Below are 9871 nucleotides of genomic sequence, written 5' to 3' on the forward strand. Positions count from 1 at the left end.
CAAATTGGCCGAGCTCCGCTACAACTACATGGGAGCGATGAGGAGTGAGGCAGGGACGAGCTCTGCCTCACGTAAGCCCACAGTAACTGGCTGGAGCGCGGGCACTAATGTAGCGCGGGCACTTATTTTGTGAGCGCGCTCAAGCCAGTTACTCTAGACCAGGGGTACTCAAATACAAATCTTAAAGGTCCAAAATAAATGTTTCAATAAGACAAAGGTCCGTTTATCACGGTCATTCAAACTTTTAAACAATTGCAACAAGATTCTTAACACGAGGTTGCAAAAACAAAAATAATCTGTATGCAGCAGTTTTCATTGTTATTGTGTCTGTGCTTGACCCCTCAGAGTCGCAGTGTAAGAGCTGCACAGTTATGAATAAAGGTAGCTGCACCCTCTTTCATTCAGCATTCCCATTATTGCTTTATAAATGTATTCCCCCTTGTGTGTCCACTGAGGTTCGTCAGGCCCAACACATCTTCAACAAACTCCCCCTTTGCCTCATCATAAAAACTCACAAACACCAGCAACTGAGCATTGTCAGTGGTGTCAGTGGACTCACCCACAGCTAAGGAAATGCACTGTGCATTTTTTATTCCATCACAAAGCTGATGAATCAAATCACCAGCCAGTATTTATGTTCTTCTGGTTGCTGTGCAATCTGAGAGGGGATTTGCTTGATTTTACCTGTTATTTCCTCTTTTTGTTTGCCTTCAACATGGTCTCCATCACTTCAGTCATGCATTCTTTTATACTTCAGTTATTATCCAGTGGAAAGTCCTTACCTACTGGCCTAGTTAAATCAAAGTGGTTACTTTTTTTTGGCTGGGCAGTGTAGTTTTACACACCGTCTTATTTGACTTTCTCAGGACTTAAAACAGTTTTTTGGGGGCAGACCCCCACAAAGAAGACAATATATTTACACACGTAAGGTCATCATCTTAATAGTTGTGTATGCTCATCCGCATCAAGTTGACATGTCTATTACAGCTGAATGCGGCGATTACCATTTTGTTCAGCAAAACGCCTCACAAACAGATCAACAGATCAACAGCTTTAGTGCGTTTTGATTCAATGCTGAGTACAGCCACACTGACAGTCTCTTCTCTGTCAGTGTAGACCGCAAATACCTCATTCCTTCAGCGCTTGGGTCCGAATGCTTCTCGTTTTGCGCCGTCCAGTTCAAAATGAAATCGCCGCCAATCGTATGTCCACGCTCGCGCCAGGACCGGGGGAGGGGTTACATGACGTGCATCTTGTGCTGCATTCACTTGCACTCGGACATTAGAGACTTTCTCTCATAAATGTCCGATGAGCCACAACTTTTCTTTCAAAACAAAGCTGCCAACTGGGGTGGCAAGGCCTATTTGTAGGGTGTCAGTTGCCACCCCGGTAGGTGAAACTAGGCTACTAGCTACAGTACAGATGGAACTAGATGAGCTGTTAACTCTCGCTCTGAATGTATTTATTTAAAATTCTCGCTCTGACTCAGACAGGTTGAAAGAGACACACACATTTTTCCCACCCGCATTCCGCGAAGACCCGCCCTACTGTGCCTCTGATTCGCAGATTGTTTGGGGGAAAAAAACGCTGACTGGATGCTGAATGTGATTGGACCAAAGCGTTGACACACACAGGTGGAACACAGTGAGACATGCAGAGCGCTGTTTGCAGTGGACATAGCGGAGAATTTTGACTCGTTGCGAATGCGTTGTGGCGATGTCTCACATATAATACAGAGAGATAATACATATGAAAAGTATAATTTGCTCAGAGTCCGGAGACAGTGGTGGTTCGGTCCGGATCCGGACCGGAGTCCGTAGTTTGAGGATGCCTGCTCTAGACTCTAGAGAACTAAATCTGTGGATGTGGGCTGCCCTCACCCTGCCGCCCAAGCACATTACAAAGAAGACTACAGCAACTGGCTTAAACAAAAGGGTAGAACATCCTCCACACTCAACCACTGTAGACATTGAAAGTGGACTCGGCAGTGATTTATATGGGCATAAATATGTCTCATAATTATTTGTGTGAACATAAAAATAATGTGTGTGTAAATATGTGATATGTAAATGTCAAACACCATCCACAAATGCAATTAAAAGATTTGCAAACTCACAAATGAATGTGCAAGTGTAAAACGGATCTGCAAATACGCTAAGCTTCACGACGAAGGTACGTTTTAACCGTTTGTTTTTTCGTTCTAATTGGAAAAAAAAAAAAAAGCAGAAACGGGTCGTTTTTTTGTTTTTCAATTTTGCCCCAAAACGAAAAAACGGAAATTCAGCTCGTTTTTTCGTTTTTCTGTTCTTACTGTTAAAACAAGTATACCACTCAATGTTTCGTTTCCATAAGTGGGTGTGTCTCCAGCGCCTCCTTGCTTCTGATTGGCTAGTGTGCCCTATGCTTGCGCTGTACTCTTCAAAAATAAAGGTCCTACGTCTTTGCCTTTAGACTGCGTTACAAAATGTACGTATATTATTATATTCATACATACAAGCAGTGGCGACTGGTCATTAGGGGCAGGTGGGGCACAGCCCCACCTAGTGTCAGCAGAAAGTATTAAAAGTAATGATTACAAAAAAATGCAAAAAATAAATTAAAAAATATATAAAATATATTTTAAGATCATGTTTAATCATCTGATTCGTCTGTACATTGCTGTTTTAGTCTGTGTTCTTCTAATTAGTGTCTACAGTGTGTGCCTATTGAGCTGTTTTGAGCCATGTGGGACAAAACCCGATCCTGCCCCTCCCTCTCCCTGTTTAAGTCAATGGTGACTGTAAAAACTACACTGCGCATGCTCAGAGTATTGTCCTATTTAATGTGTGTGGCAAAAAAATAATGACCATAGGGGCATAGTGCTGCCATCCCCACCATACGTCATCTCACATCATTCAGAGCTGATTGGCTGTACAAGTACGTGTGCCGCGAAAAGTGTGGTGTGTGAAGAGGAGGAGAGAGAGCTGCAGTGAGGCGTCCTACAACCCGGAAATAAACTGCGCATGGCTTCCCTCCACAAAAAAGCAATGATATTTCTCCATAGGATTTTAGAAAATAGCTCCAAATAAGATCTGTGGGAAACAAACCTGTTAGATAAATGCACGTTTTGTTCAGCCGGATAATATCCACATGTCTACCCTACTTTTATAATTTTCGAATCATAAATCTATTGATTAGATCAGATTTATGATTTATAATTTATGACTTTTACAAAAAAGTAATAGAGATTTTTGTCCAGAAGGATAGGCAAATGGACTTCATCTTCATGTCAAGGTAAGACTGCAATTTGATTGAAAATGGGATCTTACTAAGAGAGAACAATTCAATATTTAAATGATACAATTACATTTTTTGGGTATCCTTTTGTTGAACTGTCTGTTTAAAATTAATTGAAGCATCAGACAAAAAAAGCTTTTGAAAATAATATTATATTTAGATTTAGGTCAAAATATAATATTTGTAAACCTGAAGAGTCAGCCTCACCAGCCATGAACCTCACTGCAGAAGCTTATATATAGACATCTAAGTTTTGTGTGCCCCACCACTTTTGTACATATAAAAACGCCACTGGGTGTATGGTTTAACCATGTCCTGGATGTAGGAAGGGCCAGATCCATTCGCAGCATGGTAGCCTACGCAAGTACCATTGTCTTGAAGTGGATTCTAGCAGTTACCGGAAGCCAGTGAAGGGAGCGGAGGAGCGGCGTGGTGTGGGAACATTTAGGAAGGTTGAAGACCAGACGAGCCGCTGCATTCTGGATGAGCTGCAGAGGGTCGGATGGCACATGCAGGTAGACCAGCCAGGAGGGAGTTGCAGTAGTCTAGGCGTGAGATGACGAGAGCCTGGACCAGAACCTGAGTCGCTTTCTGAGTCAGCTGGGGACGTATCTTCCTGATGTTGTAAAGCGTGTATCTGCAGCAGCGGATTGTAGCAGCTATGTTTGCAGTGAAGGACAGGTTGTTATCTAGGATCACACCCAGATTCCTTGCAGTCTGAGTCGGGGAAACAATAGAGGTGCCGATGTTGATTGTTTTAAGTTCCGTGCATTAAAGAAATCAGCTAACCCGCTTCTTAAATTTAGCCTACTGTTCAAAACCCTAAAACATTTCCCATCTAAAGCTAAGAATTGTTGAATTTATAAGTTAAATCTCTCCTCCCAAGAACATACACAGAATCTCCCTCTTTGACATGGTTCACTATTCCCCGCTCACTTTGCATGTGACCAAACTAACACATTTGCTTACTCTTGTGTTGTCCTACTTCATGTTGGTTACCAAGCTGTAACACTGAAACAAACTTAGATACAGAATCGTTTTTTAGGGTGTAGGTATGCCTGGTTTCAGAGGCTCATTGCTCAGTGTCTCTGGTGATACTTAATTCACCTCCAACATATTCATTGTAACAAAAGTACCTGAAACTAATTCTTTACATGTCTTCTTTCTTTCTTTCTTGATTTTATGCCATTTCCGTCTGTATTGGACAGTTAGAGTCAGACGTAACAAGGAATAGAGCCGCGGTTATGTGGCATCCATCTTAACCACTCACCAATTCAACACCTCCCCTTTAGTATATTCTGGATAATTTCTCAAGAAGGACACACAAATCAGCATTAATATAGCTTTTTAACCACTGCATTAAAACCCAGGACACATTTTTAACTACTAACAAATATTTAAAAACTACAATTGGGTAATGTTACCGTTTTTCATTTTATGGAAGTTGAAAAATTGATTAAATTTTTTTTTTTGCATTTTCTTTTAAGCTAAATTTAAAGTGTACTTATTTACTGTGCTGTGTGCCTTTTTGTATAGTTTTCACACCTTGCAGTATTAGAGCTTTTACTGTCTATTTATAAAAATGTGTTCAGTTTTGTTCTTAAAATGTCATGTTCAAAAACATTGTATCATACCATAGGACCTCACGTAAAGACCTAACTAATAAAACATGTTCCTTCTTCAGAGGAACACGACGATCACGACGATCACAGTGTTCCAGTCAAAACTTGACTGAGCAGATCTATAACATTTCTACATCATATTTTGTGATATCACTGAACGTGCATGCTTTTATAATGATTAGACTGTCTATTGCACGACCATCGGCTGTGTAATGGCTGTATCTCCCTTTCACACAGACAAATGTTCTTTTCTAGTATACAGTAATCTGCTAAACATGATTAAAACCTAATCTTATTAAAACACTATGTGATGGTAGCCACTGTTTAGAAAAGGCTGATCGTTTTTCAAATGAGATTGTGGATGAGTCATCCCTGAAAGACTATGAGTTTCAATCAATAACAGAAACTGATGTGGGAAGCGAAGAAGAAACTATTAGGTTTGAGTCGATGCTCCCCTGATCTTAAATGTTTTGTTCTTAAAACATTATTACTCATCAATACATCAGTGGAGTGGTTTTAAATGGAAAATTCCCAGCAGCTTTCTGTTTTTATTGACTGTATTGAACTGAATGTTCATTAACCTCAAAACCAACCCAAAGTATTGTCATATCTGGAGGAAACTTAACAACAGATGCTAAACACGGCTCAACTAGTTTTAGTGTTTTTAGTTTTTTCCAGTTCAGCACCAAAACTATTGTTAAGACAAACTGTCCGTTACTGTCTGCAAAAGAGAATAGAAAGGGAAGTGAAAATATCTTACTTTCAACACTTCTTAAAACGGGAACTACATTAGTAATCTTTCCCTTTCCAGTTATAAAGAGCAGAGGGCTGCTGTGATATTTCATTTTTGTTAGGGTGTTGTCCCTTTCTAATTGTGAAACATAACGTACCTCATGCGTAAGAGTTCGGCAGAAATTATTTGGAAATTTGAAATGTCTTAATACGCAATACAATAATTGCATTGATGCAACAAAGATCTGCGGTTATAGCCTATTCCAGGGGGCATCCGAAGACCTTTATTATATCTTCCCAAGAATTGTATTTATAGTGTGTGTCTTAAACTGGATATAATGAATTTAACTTAACATGATGAGGGGGAAACTGTGACCATGACGTCTCTTCCCCGAAGCAGGGCGTTTCTTTGTAAAAAATGAAAAGTGATGGCAATAGTTTTGTGAGAATAGAAGAATAGAAAAAGGTCTAACTTCATCACACCTCAACACACATCCAAGGGCTTATTTGGTTGTGTGTGTAGACGGTGGAAGCAGGGAGAGGCATATACGTACGTGCCTTGATCCCTGCCGAGCCGACGCACAACTGTTGATTGGTGTCGGTGCCAAAAAAACTTTTTAGGAGCAATGCGCTCATAGTTTAGATGTGGCGCATACATTTTAGTTTATATACTGGCCCCGTGTATCTCCTAATCGCTATAACCGGCCTGCTCTCGTCTATCCCACATGCTCCACTGAGATCCAACATCTAGTTTCAGGTGGCCTGTGGAACTGCCAGTCAGCTGTTCCTAAGGCTGACTTCATCTCTGGCTACGCCTCCCTGCAGACCCTGGATTTCCTTGCTCTCACTGACCTGGATTACTCCATTCAACCAACACATCCTCACTCCCAGGTCGGCCTATGTTGACGTTATGTCAAGTCCCCTGTCGGCTTTTTCCAACGCAAGGGGGGGGGCCTTAGCGTCCATTTTCAACGCAAGGGGGGGGGATCCTTAGCGTCCATTTTCAGCTTTCCGGGATGTCCATATGCTTCTATGGACGCTCATGGAAGCACGGCGTTCGTTTGTGTCGGCTGCCCTTAAAGGCAATGTGAGCGTCCATTCTCATTGGATAACGGAGAATTGTACACCCGGAAGTAAGTATTCCCCTTACTGTCGATTGATTTTACAGTGATATCTGCACTACTCATCGACTAAAAAACACCAGATTATCCTTGTTAATTACACAACATCGATTGGTTTAAATTGTGTGCAATGCTTTTGTATTTTTCCCCTTCGATTCGGAGAAACAAATATGTTTTCGGAGTAAAGGATGGCAGAATACACTACACTACCCAGAATCCCCAGCTATCGTTTGGACTACACCATGTGCTCTGTTTGACGTCACGTGATCTTAAAATTTCTCCCTGCAGAAAAAAAAAACATGGCCGAACTTCGTTTTGTTCTCGATGGAAAATGCCTATTTTAAAGTTAGTTTGGCCATTAAAATGCGTTTTGATGTAATTTGATGCGAGAAATATGAGTTGTTATTTCAGATTATGTGTGCAGTGGATGTACATGATCTTTAGTTTGCTAGTTATTACGAAGATTACTTCAGGAAATTGCGTCCATAACGTTTTCATTGTTACCAAGGTGGTTGCTAGGGACGCTGCTATCGATATTATTTCTGTTATGTTGTGTAACTGTTTAATGGTGTTATCTTTATTGCTACCCCCTTCCCCGTCAATGTATAGTGTTGGTCCACAGCGCAAACATATTAGTTTAACAAAATCCGCATCTAAAGATAGCCTACGTTATTTCCCCCTGTGCAATTCCAGTCTCACATCTCACAGCACATCGTCATGTTAACAAATAACGGAAACAGACCGAAAACATTTTAAAAAAAAATACAATAATACTTTATTCCGAGTGTGCTTGCTTTTCTCTTTGGAAGTCATCACATAACGGCATGGTAATACACGGTTCGGCTGCATTAAATATTACATATCTGCCGTAGTTCTGTATTTATATTGCCCTGATGAGAAGACTTATAGACAAACATGAGGAACTGAAAACGTGACGTGGATCATAAATATATCAGCCATTAAACAACATCTTACATTTCTTTTCACACAATACGTCTCCTTGCAGTATCAACACTAATTCGGCTGACTTTTATATTTGATCCAATTGGTAGATAGGCTGTATTTACGCCATAAAGGTGCACAGCTGATATAAAGGGACACCTAGTGGTTAAAGCATGTTATTGAATTTCATTATTTTTATTATTAGATATTAATAGGATCCCTATAAAGTATATTAATTACTCGTTATTCTCTACTAATAGTTCATTAAAGACTGTATATAATGACTATTTTGCACATCCCTTTCAAGATTTTCTAAGGTTTATTGACATATCATATAGGCCTACACAACTATGGTGTAGTTATGCATTGAATGAAAAACTTGGGTCGCAGGTTCCTCAATAGTGCATTACAAGACATCTATCAATATTTGTGCGTACCTCCAGCAATGTTAACTATGTTGAAGCACTTATTTTAACTGATATTATACATAATGTATTATACTCTTATAAGATCTATGTAGATATTTCATCTCCGACCTTGTCAGGTATTGAACAATCAATAAATAAAGAACACAGAATTGTTGAATATAAAACACAGAATTTGTGTGATTATACTAAATGATTTACAAATAAACACCACTGCATATTTAACTGTTACACATGCTGATGTAATGCAAATGTTCCAACTTGAGATCAATAAAGTATATCTTATCTTAAGCTGATCGATGGCTACTGCCATATTTGCAAAATGTGCCTCTGAACCTTAACAAGTGCATGTTTCAGGCTTATCAATTAATGTAATGTTATCAATTAACAACAGGGGTCACAAACATAAGACCAGCTGTTAAATAAAGCTCTTCTGACCTTAGCTGGCATGTGTGTATATATATATATTAATGCTGCCCATTATGGGCACAAGCAATTTTCACCCATTTATTAATTATATGTTTTAAATGTGAGTGTTTCCTATCCCCTAAACCTCCAGGGATGTACACAGTTTAATACTGGCAACTTCTTATTATGGGAAATACGAAAACGTCTTTTAAAACTACAACTCCCAGTAGAGACGTGCCATAGATACAGAACATGTTGCGAAACAGAATAGCCAGCATTTGTAGTTCTGGGGACGGGGTGGGGGAGGGGGGACGCGGTGGACCCGTTAAAATCCAGTTTTGGACAGTCTGCCGTGATTCCATCCCATTTCAAGTGCTGTTCGAGGCTCGGCGTAACCCTCGGACCACACTCTCCAATCACAGAGCTTGAGGACTATCATGGGGTTTGTCAAACAGAGCACATGGTGTAGTCCAAATGATAGCTGGGGATTCTGGGTAGTGTAGTGTCTTCTGCCATCCTTTACTCCGAAAAAACATTTGTTTCTCCGAATCGAAGGGGAAAAATACAAAAGCATTGCACACAATTTAAACCAATCAATGTTGTGTAATTAACAAGGATAATCTGGTGTTTTTTAGTCGATGAGTAGTGCAGATATCACTGTAAAATCAATCGACAGTAAGGGGAATACTTACTTCCGGGTGTACAATTCTCCGTTATCCAATGAGAATGGACGCTCACATTGCCTTTAAGGGCAGTCGACACAAACGAACGCCGTGCTTCCATGAGCGTCCATAGAAGCATATGGACATCCCGGAAAGCTGAAAATGGACGCTAAGGGCCCCCCCCTTGCGTTGAAAATGGACGCTAAGGCCCCCCCCCCTTGCGTTGGAAAAAGCCGACAGGGGACTTGACATAACGTCAACATAGGCCGACCTGGGAGTGAGGATGTGTTGATTCAACACATCCACCCCAGCAGCTCTCTCCACAGCATATTGCTTCTCCCATACATCCAGACCCACTGGCAGAGGAGGTGGCACTGGTCTCCTGCTCTCTCCCAAATGGAGCTTTTCCCTCTTCAAGCTACCTAACTTCACTCCTTCCACCTTTGAATTCCATGCCGTCACAGTAACCCATCCTATACAATTAACCATTGTTGTTCTCTACCGTCCAGGCGCCTTGGGGGACTTCTTGGAGGAATTAGATAATCTCCTCTCACACATCCCTGAAACTGGCCCTCCCGATGTACTTCTCGGAGACTTCAACCTCCAGACAGGGAAGATAGACGAACTAACATCTCTGTTAACCGCCTTTGCTTTCTCACTGTCTCCGTCCCCACCAACACATA

This window comes from Gymnodraco acuticeps, unplaced genomic scaffold, assembly GCF_902827175.1.
Source record: "Gymnodraco acuticeps unplaced genomic scaffold, fGymAcu1.1, whole genome shotgun sequence".
NCBI classification, from domain to species: Eukaryota; Metazoa; Chordata; class Actinopteri; order Perciformes; family Bathydraconidae; genus Gymnodraco; species Gymnodraco acuticeps.